The sequence below is a fragment of the Coregonus clupeaformis genome, chromosome 7 (genome assembly GCF_020615455.1).
Source record: "Coregonus clupeaformis isolate EN_2021a chromosome 7, ASM2061545v1, whole genome shotgun sequence".
Taxonomy (NCBI): domain Eukaryota; kingdom Metazoa; phylum Chordata; class Actinopteri; order Salmoniformes; family Salmonidae; genus Coregonus; species Coregonus clupeaformis.
In genome coordinates, this window is record NC_059198.1 from 39,420,856 (window position 1) to 39,436,347 (window position 15,492).

Consider the following 15,492-nt stretch of genomic DNA (forward strand, 5'->3'; position numbering starts at 1 on the left):
GTCTGATCCCAGGTCTGGTCCCGATCTGAATGAACACAGCAGACAGCCAAACTCCGCAATGAACCATAACTCCTTTTCCCTCATTCTTGGACTGTGGTCCTACTTCATTTAGTTGGATTTAAGATAAGATGTGTAATGATCTTTATTCTGGTTTTAGATAAAATCTCAGGAAAATACTGGGGATATTGATAGTGAAATTCAACCTCTTCCCATGGGTTTGTTTTTCCTAGGAAATGACTTAATGTCTGTTACTGTACGTGTTCTTAACTACTGTTATCACACGTGCTGATACGATCTGGATGAAGAAAGAACACAAGGCCTGTTTTCACAGCATATTGCACATTTCCATTTCAAAACGGGACCTGGCGCAGTTGAGTTAACAGTTATCAATTGTGTCGTTGTGCTCCATTGTGGACGGTGTGGGGCAAGCTGTGCATTGGTAATGTAAAATACATGTGCACATTACCGCAGTTCAAGAGAGGAGCAGATTGACTGTGATTTAAACCTCCATCAATTCAGCATGAGCTTTTGTCTAAACACTTCGGCACTCTGGAATATACAGAAACAAGCTCGTGAGATGTAGGTAAGACCATATAATAACATGATGAATGGAGTAGGTTCATTTTGTCCCCCTCTCTTTCCCCCCACTCTGGTCAGACGACGGGCCCAGTCTTGTATATCATTATCCCCGTCCTTTCTTCAGAAAGTTTACGGCCTACACATGGAGCATATGTCTATTGAAAGGGTGGCACCATGCAAGGCAGGCACAGATGGAGTCAGCCTCCCCATCAATGGGCGGACAAAGGGGAATGGAAATCAAGGTTAAAGGGGTGCATCCAACTCCATTTAGCCAACACAAAAGGTGCTTGTAGGAGGCGAGCTGAGGGGAGGGCCGTTGTGGTGGGGGAACATGTCACAGGCGATAAAGCGGCATCCTCAGCTGGCCACTCCATCACCAGGGCGATAGAGACACACTGACACGAGGCTAGACACCGCTAGACACCCCGACCTGCTCCTCTCACAAGAGGAGGCCCCCCTCTCCTCTTACACTCTCTGAGCTTAGATTTTTAGGGACTGAGTACCTTTATACCATATGTTACCCAATGAGTACAAGTATAGCATTGTTTTTTGTTTGTGTTTATGTTTGCTTATGTTGGATTTACGGTCAATATGGTCTCATTAAAATATGTAAAAATAGCTGACATATTACTACGTCACATCTGTTTTAGTAGAAGTATCTGTCGTGATTTTGGTCCTTGTCTTGTTGTCGTGGCCCAGCACAGCCAAAACAGTTTTTTACCCATTTTACAAGATGCTCTAGCCTTGCGCCGTATCCATGGCGACCCGTTGTAAATAAATGAATTAATAGAGGAAGAGAATAAAACCAGAAGGGAAATGTCAAAATGCACATCCTGTTGTAGTGGCGGATGCTTGCTTTGAAAGTTTCACTAAGGAGACTTATAAAACAGTGTGCATTGGTTAAAGACTGGCAATTTCACTCTCATTAAAAATAACAACGCCCCCATGTGCTCATGTCGAGTTCACACTACTAGCCTACTACCAAGCCGCTGTGCCAACTGAGTATACTTCCATAATACCATCCTACCCTGAAAAGTACATATCTGAGTTATGAAGAAAAAGCAAGGCTACGTGAACATTAGTGTGGTCACTTGAAAAGACGGTCCATGGGGTGCTAAAAAGAAAGAACTCCTCATTCAGCGAAACCAGTGAATACAATTCTTTAATCATGTGTCCCAAATGCCATGTAGGTTTGACATTACAATAATGTCATAAAACATTCGTTTTTAAATGTAATGACCTGGTCTAGGGCCTAGTTTGACATGCACACTCTTATTAAATTAACCCTGTGTCTAAATGACTATTATCCTTCATTTGATCATTTTCTCCACGCTCGCTAGCTGATGACAGCGGCCCACTGAAAGATGGCTAAGTATAATGAGTCCTGAGATGACCCCTGACCCTCACGACATTGCCAGCTGAGGGCAGCCCCATCCTTCCCTTCAGGTCTCCTGTCTATACGAACAACCATTTCCCTATTTCCTCCCACAATGAAGCTGTCACGCCAGTAACCCTCCAGTTATACAACCGTGTACAGCTCTCTCTCTCTCTCTCTCTCTCTCTCTCTCTCTCTCTCTCTCTCTCTCTCTCTCTCTCCTCCTAGTCATCTCACCTCACACCCCCTCTGAACCAATTTACCCCAGTTGCCCTCGCTCCCTCCCTCCCTAATAAACAAACAAATAAACAAAACTTCCTCCCTCTGCCCAGCCACACGCCCATCCAGGGGTGAGGTGAGCCTGGCGTGGTGTGATGAACAGTGACAGTCTCAGATCACCACTAATGCACGGATACATAGTTACAGTACAGTCTTGTGTGGCCCATTCCTACAGCCTCATCCCAAACTAAAGGGTCTCCTTCCTCTCGCTCTTTATCTGTGCAGATGCAGGATCTTAATTTGATCACTCTTTTGCAGGAGAACGTTCCTGCAGTGCAGGACATGTACAACTTGTAATGTATTTGAGGTTTAAAAAGGCTTCTGAAGTTAGACATTTCCACTTTGAAATTTCAGACTTGATTTTCCCTTACAAAAATACAAAAATGTCCATTAATTATAATCCACATAATAATTCAAATTTCCTGTGGCTGCAGGATTATTTTCCTGCTGTAGAAAACTGGCTCAAATTAAGATCCTACATCTGTACTGTATCTCCCTCTGTTGGGCTTCAGCACACGTTCATGATTTAGGTGAGCAAAATGAGAGCCTAACCCCCCATTGCCATGCTTTCCCCCCCAGTCCACAGCGCAAAAGCTTAGCCCAGTGAGCATGTGCTCTACACTCTGGCCTTTATTTTCCCCCACATGTGAGTCCAATTAGAAGGCAAAGCAGTCGTACCGGAAGACTACGTCCAGTCACAGCCGTGCTGTGGAAGTCTTCCGCCTCACCGGTTCCCATGGCAGTTTTTTCCAGAAGAAAATAGATCCACTGGAAGCCAATTGAAGCCAATTGACGTCCCCTGGACAACATGAAGCATAAGTAGAGGCTGTTAACAAATCAGCATGTGATTATGGTAATGTTATGCCGTGATGATGATTACACATGTGCATTAGAGAGAATTAGAATACATAAGTAAACATTTCTTCCCGATGAATACGCCTGTACAGGCTACCATGAACATTCAGAGGAGTGGAGCGATAGTCCAGCCTTGGCTGTGGCTGAATATGAACTGCTATTTCAAGCAAGGATATAAACTAAAAGAGGTGTCGAGCATGAATAATAAAAACCTAAATCCAATCACCACACACACATGCGCACACACGTTTTGTTCTTCTGTCCTCGTGGGGACCTAAAATTGATTTCCATTCAAAATCCTTTCCCTAACCTCTAAACCTAACCCTTACCCTAACCTTAATCGTAAACCTAACCCCTAACCCTAATTGTAACCCTAAACCTAACCCCTAAGCCTAATTTCCCCACTTGTCTGAATTTTCCTTGTTTTACTATCCTTGTGAGGACTTCTGGTCCCCACAAGGATAGTAAAACAAACAAAAACACCCACACACACATACTGACTGCCAGCACTCTCGTCCAAGCCTCTGTCTAAATTCATCCACTTTGCAACTAGTCCAATCCTCCCCCTTCAGCAACTATCCAATCAATCCAGACTTTCATCCTAAATGACATCTCCCTTAACAAATTAGGGCTAATGCAATAACCATCAGAATGTCATTACATGGGTCGGCCCGTACCTTGATTACCCAGCATACCACTCAGCACCTGGACCACGCAGCAGGACTGTGTGGACAGTAATGAAAGAGGTTCACCATGTGGTCCTGGTCAAGGCCCAAGCTCTGACCACGACCAACTGTTCACTGTACTTACACAGCTAATGGAATGGACCAGGAAGATTATAATAAGATCACATTGACACTGCTGTACATTTTCCTCCCACGACATCAACAACTAATGACAGGCCTTCATCTCATCATCTTCCACTTGAGCCAGGAATAGAGTGGAGCACATTATTGAAACGGTTTCCATCCATATTTGGCCGGTGATCTGGCTGCAGATCATCGTGCCACTGTGCAGCACGGAAATCTCATTAGATGCTGTCCTCCCGACATTAGACACACATGATGTCTCTCACTCTTTCTTTCTTTCTTTCTTTCTTTCTTTCTTTCTTTCTTTCTTTCTTTCTTTCTTTCTTTCTCTCTCTCTCTCTCTCTCTCTCTCTCTCTCTCTCTCTCTCTCTCTCTCTCTCTCTCTCTCTCTCTCTCTCTCTCTCTCTCTCTCTCTCTCTCTCTCTCTCGCTCTCTCTCTCTCTCTCTCCAAGACGAGCCCACTACTCCTGCCATCCCGTAGCCAGCCCACTACTCCTGCCATCCCGTAGCCAGCCCACTACTCCTGCCATCCCGTAGCCAATCCTCTCTTCTTTCCTCCTTCTCCTCCTCCTCCTCCTCCTCCTCCTCCTTTTCTTCCCCTTCCTGCTTCACCATTTCCGAACTGACACCAGATGGTGTTTTAATAAAGTCCAGTAGGAATATGACTGTGAGTAAACAACACAACACATGCCAACTCAGTAATTGCTGGGCACTATTACAACCCCTGTGCCTGGCGAAGGAGAGAGGGAGGGAGGGAGAGATGGAAGGAAGGAAGGAGGGAGGGAGGGAGGGAGGGAGAGATGTACACCTAGCGGCTGGAGCCAAAAGAGTGCAGCTGCTGCAGGAGCACGGAGGACACAGGGCTGAACAGGCTGATCAGGCCAGGAGTGGTCGTGCTGGGCTTGGGCTTAGTTGGGCTTCAGGCTCCAGGCCCCAGCCCAGGCCCACTGCTCGGCCCCAGCCCAGGCGTCCACCACTGACACAGGGCCAACTCGGCACCACCTCAAAGGTCAGGAGTGGTGAGGAGGCAGAGAAGACTGAGAAGCAAAAGCTGGTTCAGCTACTCTCCTTTACTCTCTTTGTCTATCTATGGATTGTTTTTACTCTACCTCTCTTTTTTACTCCCTCTCTTTTTTATCTATCTCTGTCTCAGTATAAATACAATATATTTTGTCTTTTTTTTCTATCTCTGAAACACACGCACGCCACACACACACAAACACACGCACGCCACGCACGCCGTTTTCGTCTCATGCAGGTGTCATTACGGGGGTGTTTTTATAAAGAGCAGGGGGCCAGGGATGCACAGCGGTGTTTGCAGAGCTCATGTTCATCATCACACCTCGGGCTCCGCTCTACTTTCTTCCAGGAAGCATCACATTGTGGAGGTTGCCATGCCTCCCATGTGCTGTTAACACACCTCGCCACTTGATCCCTTCAGAGGGCCTTCATCACATAATGTCGGAGTCCTTACATGTCGGAAGAGAGCCTGCCATCCCAGAAAGCATCATTAAGTCTGCCGCCTCGAGGAACATCAATCACCAAAATACAAACATCATCCTCCAGCAGCAGTCACTCACTGACTTCCTCCGATCCACCATTACGTCACCACACACTTGTTGAGTTCTGATTTGATATTACCCGTCTAAAAGCAAGGGGATATTTAGTTTGTTTTCAAACGTACACAAGCACACATACTGTAGGAGTGTTTTTGACATTTTTTATCAAAACCTTGACAGGGAAATGTATTCTGGCGTGTTGAAATGCTTGTTTGAATTATGTGAGTTACCGTAACAATCAAGTGTGTTGTCTTCTTGCTTGGAGCACTGGGAAAGCATTTCAGAGTGTAGGCCCATCTAGTTAGCTCTTACCACAGACAATTGATGAGAACTACTTTTCAATGCAGGTTAAATGACCAGTCGGTCAGTACAACCTTCAAGTTCACCATCAACATGAATTTTAGATGATTCTTAACCTTCTGTTCTAATGCTAATTGAAGGCATAGGGATATTACATATTTCTAATTAGGAGCTGTGCTCGGACCTTAGAGGTGAGATTCATCAACTTAATCATGAGGGCTGTATCAATTATGCAGGGGAGCAGTGATTTGGAAAATTCCTTTCTCCAAAAACTTTCCCAGGAGTAATTATAGTGATGAATTCCACTGCGTTCGGACACTGCCATTCATTAACCTCTCTCTCTGTCTGATTCCAGAACTACCCATAGTTTAGAATAATGGAGTTTTAGTGTAGGATTGTCCTGAATTTCCTAAATGGATGATTGTCGGCAAGAAAAAAGTTATGAGCATCCTAACTTAGCAAACAGGCTTCCCGAGGCCATTATCCATATAAAACATAAAATGCTGAATGACAGGTTTGCTGATAAGCACAAACAACAGTTCGTGTTGAAACACAACTTCTCTTTTGACATCTTGAACCTCTCGCCAACCCCCTTCTTCTCAAATACTTCTGGGCCTGGAGAATGTGCCCGATCCCCTCCAGGCAGAGAGAGTTCATCAGGAACAGCAGCAGCTCTGAGAGACTGAAATATGAGGCAAAAGCCTCTCTCTCCTCTCCCCACATCCAGCTACACAACATCTAGTACACGTCCACACCATATGGATGGTCTCAGTGGGCCCGCCATGGTTTTAAGCAAACCCACTTTCAGCTCTGGCAATGGGCTCCCAACCTTCCATGCTCTGTCAGAAGGGCCTCAAATAAGCAGTTTGCCAGCAGGTTTAGGGCCACGCCATCAATCTTAAGTGGCTGAGAACAGGAGAGAGGGTGGCAGAGGGGGACTTCTCAGCGTCTGAGATGGAGGTTGAGATGGTGGGTTAAGTGGGTCACAGGCCTCGGACCGAAGCGAAGGCAGCTGCCCCCTCGAAGGAGAGCGTATTCCCACACAGAGCGAACGCAGGACTCTCTCTGTGGTGCAGGGGTGACAGTTGGTCGGGGACGTTGGAGAGCTAGGCCTGCTGCAGACTGCAGTAGCTTTCCACACCGGTCCCATGGTGGCGCTATAGATATGCACAAGTCAGCCAAAAGTTGGCCAAGGAACTTGGATTGTTTCATGAACTAAGGAAGCACAAGAGCATTTGGTTGAATCTTTACATGAGCATGTGAGATGCAGGAGCATAATTATAAAACTACTTGTTAACGTTTAGTGTAGTACTCCATTTCAAAAGCATGCTTACTTTCCCTTTATTGCAGATAAACAACATGTTATTTTAGCCCTTGAACAGGACATAAAAAATATAAAAATTAGACTATGAACCGAAGAAGCTGAATACATTTCCTATATCAAAAACAAAACAACAAAGAAAGTGATGATGAATTGCTGATTTTCCTCACCAGTGCAACTACAATGGGAAATAGACTCTTCCATATTGCCGCAACGTACTCAATCTTGTTTTCAAAATGAACGGAAATGCATTTTTTTGTTGTCATGTCAAGTGAGTGAGAAATATGAGCGCAAACGCATTTAAATATTGCTTTTACACTCCATCTATTTTGAGTGCAATTTCATGGGTCCCCCATTTAAAAAAATTAATTTCCTTCTGACCTGTTACAGACGGAGACACTAACATGGGTAGGATGCAAGTTAAATTGCACTTGTGACTTATCACATTTTCAATTACCTCTGAAACTGCAGTGAGCAGAGCATGGCTCCCACAACAACAACTTTATTTACTGGGACAAGGGGTATGGAAAAGTGAGATTTAATGAGGTATGTTCAATGGAAGGGAAATGAAACATACAGTACACAGAGGTGAAGACTCAAAGATGAATCACAAATGAATGTGAGTAGGTAGGCAATGTATGTGTCATATATCTAAAAATACTGTAAGAATATGTAAACAATGGTAAGTACTATATTGTAATTACCTATTGAGATATGTTTTTATTCACTCATAATCAGTTTAGGGTTTAGGAGTAATGAGCATGTGTTATTTGTAAGAAGGTCATACATCATAATGCTGGCAGAGTATTATGTTGTGGCAATGTGCTACGACAGACATATTCATTGAGAATACATTATATCCTGTAAACCCTGCAAATAGATTAGACAAATGCTTGAATAATGCATACTTGCTGGTCAATCGTTGTGTGCCAGTTTGATATTATAACGAAAAAGGCTTTCCATACCAGACAGTGTATATACAGCATACCATACGCTAACCAGACAATGTATTTACAGCATACCATACGCTAACATCTGAACACATCTTCGTGACACAAATATATAAACTATATAGGAACAACGGAGGAAATACGAAGACACAAAGTAAAAGAACAACAGAGCCATGCCATCTTTAAACAATTCAAATGGAAGATACACTGTATCCCTTGATCATGTGAAAACAAAGTGCAACAAACAAACTCTTTGGGGAAAGAGTTCTGTGACTGGTTTCCATCAACCCACTGACTGTATGTCCTGGTCTGGGCTCCTGGGCTCCTGGGCTCCAACCATCCACCTCTATTGGTTCCAGATGGGCGGCGACGGATTCCGTCTGAGACTTTAGCAAATATCTGGAAAAAATACCCCAATTTATTGTGGATTACAGTCAGGGAAAAGTAAGGCCCAATTGAATGGCAAAACATAACAATAGAATGGATTCAATTTTCGCTGTGTCTGTTTTCTCAAGGATGATGGTCTCACAGGGGCTCAGAGAAGGGTTAGACTCACCGCTGCACTGTCATAAGGCAAATCCACTCACATTTCTATTATGCTACGCTCTAGAAAATCACTAACCCACTCCTTCTCTTCTTAATGTACTGGATCCCATTCTGGCCTATAGGTTGGGGTTTTTAGGACAGTTATTTTGTCACCCCAACACAAATAAACACAGAGGGGCTTAGGGCGCAGGATGCTCTCGCACAGTTCAATATTTAACAACCACATTTACAACATAATGAAATTAACCAAGGAATACAGTGGGGCAAAAAAGTATTTAGTCAGCCACCAATTGTGCAAGTTCTCCCACTTAAAAAGATGAGAGAGGCCTGTAATTTTCATCATAGGTACACGTCAACTATGACAGACAAATTGAGAAAAAAAAATCCAGAAAATCCCATTGTAGGATTTTTAATGAATTTATTTGCAAATTATGGTGGAAAATAAGTATTTGGTCACCTACAAACAAGCAAGATTTCTGGCTCTCACAGACCTGTAACTTCTTCTTTAAGAGGCTCCTCTGTCCTCCACTCGTTACCTGTATTAATGGCACCTGTTTGAACTTGTTATCAGTATAAAAGACACCTGTCCACAACCTCAAACAGTCACACTCCAAACTTCACAATGGCCAAGACCAAAGAGCTGTCAAAGGACACCAGAAACAAAATTGTAGACCTGCACCAGGCTGGGAAGACTGAATCTGCAACAGGTAAGCAGCTTGGTTTGAAGAAATCAACTGTGGGAGCAATTATTAGGAAATGGAAGACATACAAGACCACTGATAATCTCCCTCGATCTGGGGCTCCATGCAAGATCTCACCCCGTGGGGTCAAAATGATCACAAGAACGGTGAGCAAAAATCCCAGAACCACACGGGGGACCTAGTGAATGACCTGCTGAGAGCTGGGACCAAAGTAACAAAGCCAACCATCAGTAACACACTACGCCGCCAGGGACTCAAATCCTGCAGTGCGAGACGTGTCCCCCTGCTTAAGCCAGTACATGTCCAGGCCCGTCTGAAGTGCATTTGGATGATCCAGAAGAGGATTGGGGAGAATGTCATATGGTCAGATGAAACCAAAATATAACTTTTTGGTAAAAACTCAACTCGTCATGTTTGGAGGACAAAGAATGCTGAGTTGCATCCAAAGAACACCATACCTACTGTGAAGCATGGGGTTGGAAACATCATGCTTTGGGGCTGTTTTTCTGCAAAGGGACCAGGACGACTGATCCGTGTAAAGGAAAGAATGAATGGGGCCATGTATCGTGAGATTTTGAGTGAAACCCTCCTTCCATCAGCAAGGGCATTGAAGATGAAACGTGGCTGGGTCTTTCAGCATGACAATGATCCCAAACACACCGCCCGGGCAACGAAGGAGTGGCTTCGTAAGAAGCATTTCAAGGTCCTGGAGTGGCCTAGCCAGTCTCCAGATCTCAACCCCATAGAAAATCTTTGGAGGGAGTTGAAAGTCTGTGTTGCCCAGCGACAGCCCCAAAACATCACTGCTCTAGAGGAGATCTGCATGGAGGAATGGGCCAAAATACCAGCAACAGTGTGTGAAAACCTTGTGAAGACTTACAGAAAACGTTTGACCTGTGTCATTGCCAACAAAGGGTATATAACAAAGTATTGAGAAACTTTTGTTATTGACCAAATACTTATTTTCCACCATCATATGCCAATAAATTCATAAAAAATCCTACAATGTGATTTTCTGGAATTTTTTTTCTAATTTTGTCTGTCATAGTTGACGTGTACCTATGATGAAAATTACAGGCCTCTCTCATCTTTTTAAGTGGGAGAACTTGCACAATTGGTGGCTGACTAAATACTTTTTTTCCCCACTGTATTTCATTATGAGTGAAAACACGGTCCGTCCACTTATGAAAAGAAAGTTGCGGTCAAGGTTTATTTTCTCAAAAGGGCTAGAAAAAAGATAAGCATTCAGTGAAAGGGAGGTTAGATAATTATAAACCTCAATCATGGAGGTAAGCTGCAAAGCAAATGTTGACTTACGACATAACCTTTCAACTCACTAATCCTTGCTTTCGGAAGACGTGATGTAGCGGCCTCTTTCCTGTAAGCTAAAATGTCTTCACAGGAAAAAAAAAAAGAGAAATGTCAATGGTAGGTAGGCTAAGGTGTGGTGTCAGTCATCGGGATGATTAACATAATTCCAACCACTATCTTCAATACTTCCTCAATAATAGGAACAATTATTGCTAATGCATTTGAAATGACCATGGATAAAGGATTTTACTCTAACACATTCCAAAGTGTCTATTATTTTGTCATCAGAGATTTGTATTGGAGGCCGAGGTGATGTTGTTGTTTCTTTTGTTGTTGTTAATGTAGTTGTGTCACTCTAACATGCCGTGCTCCATGCCAGCTCCTCTGAGCAGCCAGTGTATAACCATGTGGATGTAATTTCACCAGGATGTGTTTTTACCGCAAGTCAAATAAAAGACTCAGCATTGAGGGGAAAAACAGACAGATCCACACCGCACAGAAACAAACAGAACGAAAAATTCAAAGAAGAAGAAGAAGTAAATAATCCTCTGGGTGAACAAAGTGGCCACCAATTCAACGACTCTCCATCCATATTTATTTTATATGCATTTGAATAGAGCATTTTGTAGAGCATTTGGTCCACCAAGGGGGATTCTCTTTAAACGGAAGTAGGATTCTTTCAAGCTGCCAAGCACTTCAAGTAAATGAATCCTTCATGAGAAGGTTTTTCTGCTCTCCAATTAGGACATTACATTTACACATTTGGGATTGAGAGAATTGAGTTGCCCTTGTTTCTCGAGCATGACTTCTTTCTTCCTAAAGAATGTGATACTGAGGAAGAAAATAGAGAAGTGATAATACTTTGTTGTGACACTCTCCTCCATGTTTCTCTCCTCCATGTTTCTCTAAACATAAAGCAGATGTGTAATCAGTTTTGGACAAATTGTTGATATGGGTGTCTGCATCCTATGAAACAGTACATTTTCCCTCGTGACCACTACAAGGGATTAGGAAAAACAACAGCATTCGAAAGCACTAGTGTCAAGTCAATTCCAAAAGCCCATTTTTCAGCAATGACAAAGCCAACAAAACCCACTTATGAAATGGAAGGCATGGTTTCAGTCAAACGCTATAGGAGGTTTTCTCAGAACCTGGACAAATAGCTTGAGTAGTGACACGCGATGCCCATAGAAGACAGTTACAGTGGCTTGCGAAAGTATTCACCCCCCTTGGCATTTTTCAAATTTTTTTGCCTTACAACCTGGAATTAAAATTGATTTTTTGGGGGTTTGTATCATTTGATTTACACAACATGCCTACCACTTTGAAGATGCAAAATATTTTTTCTTGTGAAACGAACAAGAAATAAGACAAAAAAACTGAAAACTTGAGCTTGCATTACTATTCCCCCCATCTTTTGCAGCAATTACAGCTACAAGTCTCTTGGGGTATGTCTCTATAAGCTTGGCACATCTAGCCACTGGGATTTTTGCCCATTCTTCAAAGCAAAACTGCTCCAGCTCCTTCAAGTTGGATGGGTTCCGCTGGTGTACAGCAATCTTTAAGTCATACCACATATTCTCAATTGGATTGAGGTCTGGGCTTTGACTAGGCCATTCCAAGACATTTAAATGTTTCCCCTTAAACCACTCAAGTGTTGCTTTAGCAGTATGCTTAGGGTCATTGTCCTGCTGGAAGGTGAACCTCCGTCCCAGTCTCAAATCTAATCCAGGCACTTGTCATCTCCCGTCTGGATTACTGCAACTCGCTGTTGGCTGGGCTCCCTGCCTGTGCCATTAAACCCCTACAACTCATCCAGAATGCCGCAGCCCGTCTGGTGTTCAACCTTCCCAAGTTCTCTCACGTCACCCCGCTCCTCCGCACACTCCACTGGCTTCCAGTTGAAGCTCGCATCTGCTACAAGACCATGGTGCTTGCCTACGGAGCTGTGAGGGGAACGGCACTTCCGTACCTTCAGGCTCTGATCAGTCCTTACACCCAAACGAGGGCATTGCGTTCATCCACCTCTGGCCTGCTGGCTCCCCTACCTCTGCAGAAGCATAGTTCCCGCTCAGCCCAGTCAAAACTGTTCGCTGCTCTGGCACCCCAATGGTGGAACAAGCTCCCTCACGACGCCAGGACAGCGGAGTCACTCACCACCTTCCGGAGACATTTGAAACCCCACCTCTTTAAGGAATACCTGGGATAGGATAAAGTTATCCTTCTACCCCCCCTTACCCCAACCCCCCCCCAAAAAAAAAAAAAAATATATATAAAAGAAAAAAGAAAACATGAAAAAAAGAAAAAAAGAAAAAAAAAGAAAAACGTATATAATAAAAAAACATTGTAAAGTGGTTATCCCACTGGCTATAAGGTGAATGCACCAATTTGTAAGTCGCTCTGGATAAGAGCGTCTGCTAAATGACGTAAATGTAAATGTAAATGTAAATCTCTGGAAGACTGAAACAGGTTTCCCTCAAGAATTTCCCTGTATTTAGCGCCATCCATCATTCCTTCAATTCTGACCAGTTTTCCAGTCCCTGCCGATGAAAAACATCCCCACAGCATGATGCTGCCACCACCATGCTTTATTGTGGGGATGGTGTTCTCGGGGTGATGAGAGGTGTTGGGTTTGCGCCAGATGGCCAAAAAGCTAAATTTTAGTCTAATCTGACCAGAGTACCTTCTTCCATATGTTTGGGGAGTCTCCCACATGGCTTTTGGCGAACACCAAACGTGTTTGCTTATTTATGGCCACTATTCCGTAAAGCCCAGCTCTGTGGAGTGTACGGCTTAAAGTGGTCCTATGGACAGATACTTCAATCTCCGCTGTGGAGCTTTGCAGCTCCTTCAGGGTTATCTTTGGTCTCTTTGTTGTCTCTCTGATTAATGCCCTCCTTGCCTGGTCCGTGAGTTTTGGTGGGCGGCCCTCTCTTGGCAGGTTTGTTGTGGTGCCATATTCTTTCCATTTTTTAATAATGGCTTTAATGGTGCTCCGTGGGATGTTCAAAGTTTCAGATATTTTTTTTATAACCCAACCCTGATCTGTACTTCTCCACAACTTTGTCCTTGACCTGTTTGGAGAGATCCATGGTCTTCATGGTGCCGCTTGCTTGGTGGTGCCCCTTGCTTAGTGGTGTTGCAACTCTGTGGCCTTTCAGAACAGGTGTATATATACTGATATCATGTGACAGATCATGTGACACTTAGATTGCACACAGGTGGACTTTATTTAATTAATTATGTGACTTCTGAAGGTAATTGGTTGCACCAGATCTTATCTAGGGGCTTCATAGCAAAGGGGGTGAATACATATGCACCCGCCACTTTTCCGTTATCTGAAACAAGTTATTCTTTTCATTTCACTTCACCAATTTGGACTATTTTGTGTATGTCCATTACATGAAATCCAAATAAAAATCAATTTAAATTACAGGTTGTAATGCAACAAAATAGCAAAAATGCCAAGGGGGATGAATACCTTTGCAAGGCACTGTACACAACAAGGTTAGCCTCTCTGTAGCCTCACACAAACAGTGAACCATGCTCCCAATGAATCACACTTATCATTGCCTGCATCACTCCTGCCACTCAGAACATGTTTGGCATTCCTCAACGGTGCGTGTGCATGCATACGTGCGTGTGTGTTTGTCTAGGGCTGATGCTGCTCACTGAGTGTGTGAGCAGGCGAGCAGTGAACATCTGTCCCGGCTCCAGTCAGCAACGGGAACTCTTCACAAGTCCATGCTCCTGAAACCTGCTCTTCTGGAAGACTCCTCTGGCAAGGCTAAATGTTTACTAGTGCAATACAAAACACACCCAGACATACACACATGTATGCACAGCCACATAGACAGACACACGGACTGACAAACACACACAAAGACGGCCTGCATGCATACACATGTTCACACATACATACGTACAAACATATACCCAGACACACACAAATACACACTCTTGTACACACTCAGACAGACAGAAACATCATTGCATGTTTTTAGTTGTGTCACTTTAGGTTATGTTTCTCATTGCCTCCAGCAGGCCAGCCATGCCACTAAGCATTCTGGGATTGGATTAGGTGACCAATGGGGCAGCTTGACAACAGGAAGTACAGTGAAGAGATGTGGAACCTTTTTAAAAAGGCTGTGCCAAAAAATACAAAAACAACATGTGAGTATATTTAGTACAGTTTAATTTACAAGGATGTTGTTTTAAATACGTTTTATAATTGGAAAAAAGTTCTGCAGAGGTCCATCCTCCATTTCCTCCCTAGCGCTACCTTCACTGATCTTTATATAATATTTGTTTTACTGTCCTCCATATTCTACCTGTGGCTGTTCTGAAACAGACTGAGCCTTTTAATTTGAACTGTGCAGTCAACAACAGAAGTACTCTATATACGTGTGTGTTTAGATTCATGAGCTAACATGGAATTGTCCAAAAATAGTTTGGAGATATGCTCAAGCCACAATTACCTACTCCAAACATATAGCGCAAAGATGAACACATTCCTGAGGTTTGTTGGGGCCAATTGCATTAAAGCACATTATTAAGGAATGTACACATCCATATATGACATGAGCATTCCATATTTAAGTTCTGCCAACTAAGATTCATGGGTCTCTATAGACTTAATGAATGTAGTTACACAGAACATTTGTAAGCACATAAACCACAGGATAAGGAGAAAAGGGACAGTATTATCAGAAATTGTTTTGATCCATAACAGGAAAAATGCAGTTGAATCATTGACTATCATGAGGCCTATCAGTAAATGTAATCCACAAACACATCAAACGACAGGGTGCTGGCCACATGCCAGGAAACATAATATAAAAATTATCATGATGATAATCCCTTCCACAATTCATCTAACGCGACAAAGCGCCACAGACAGTAGTCCC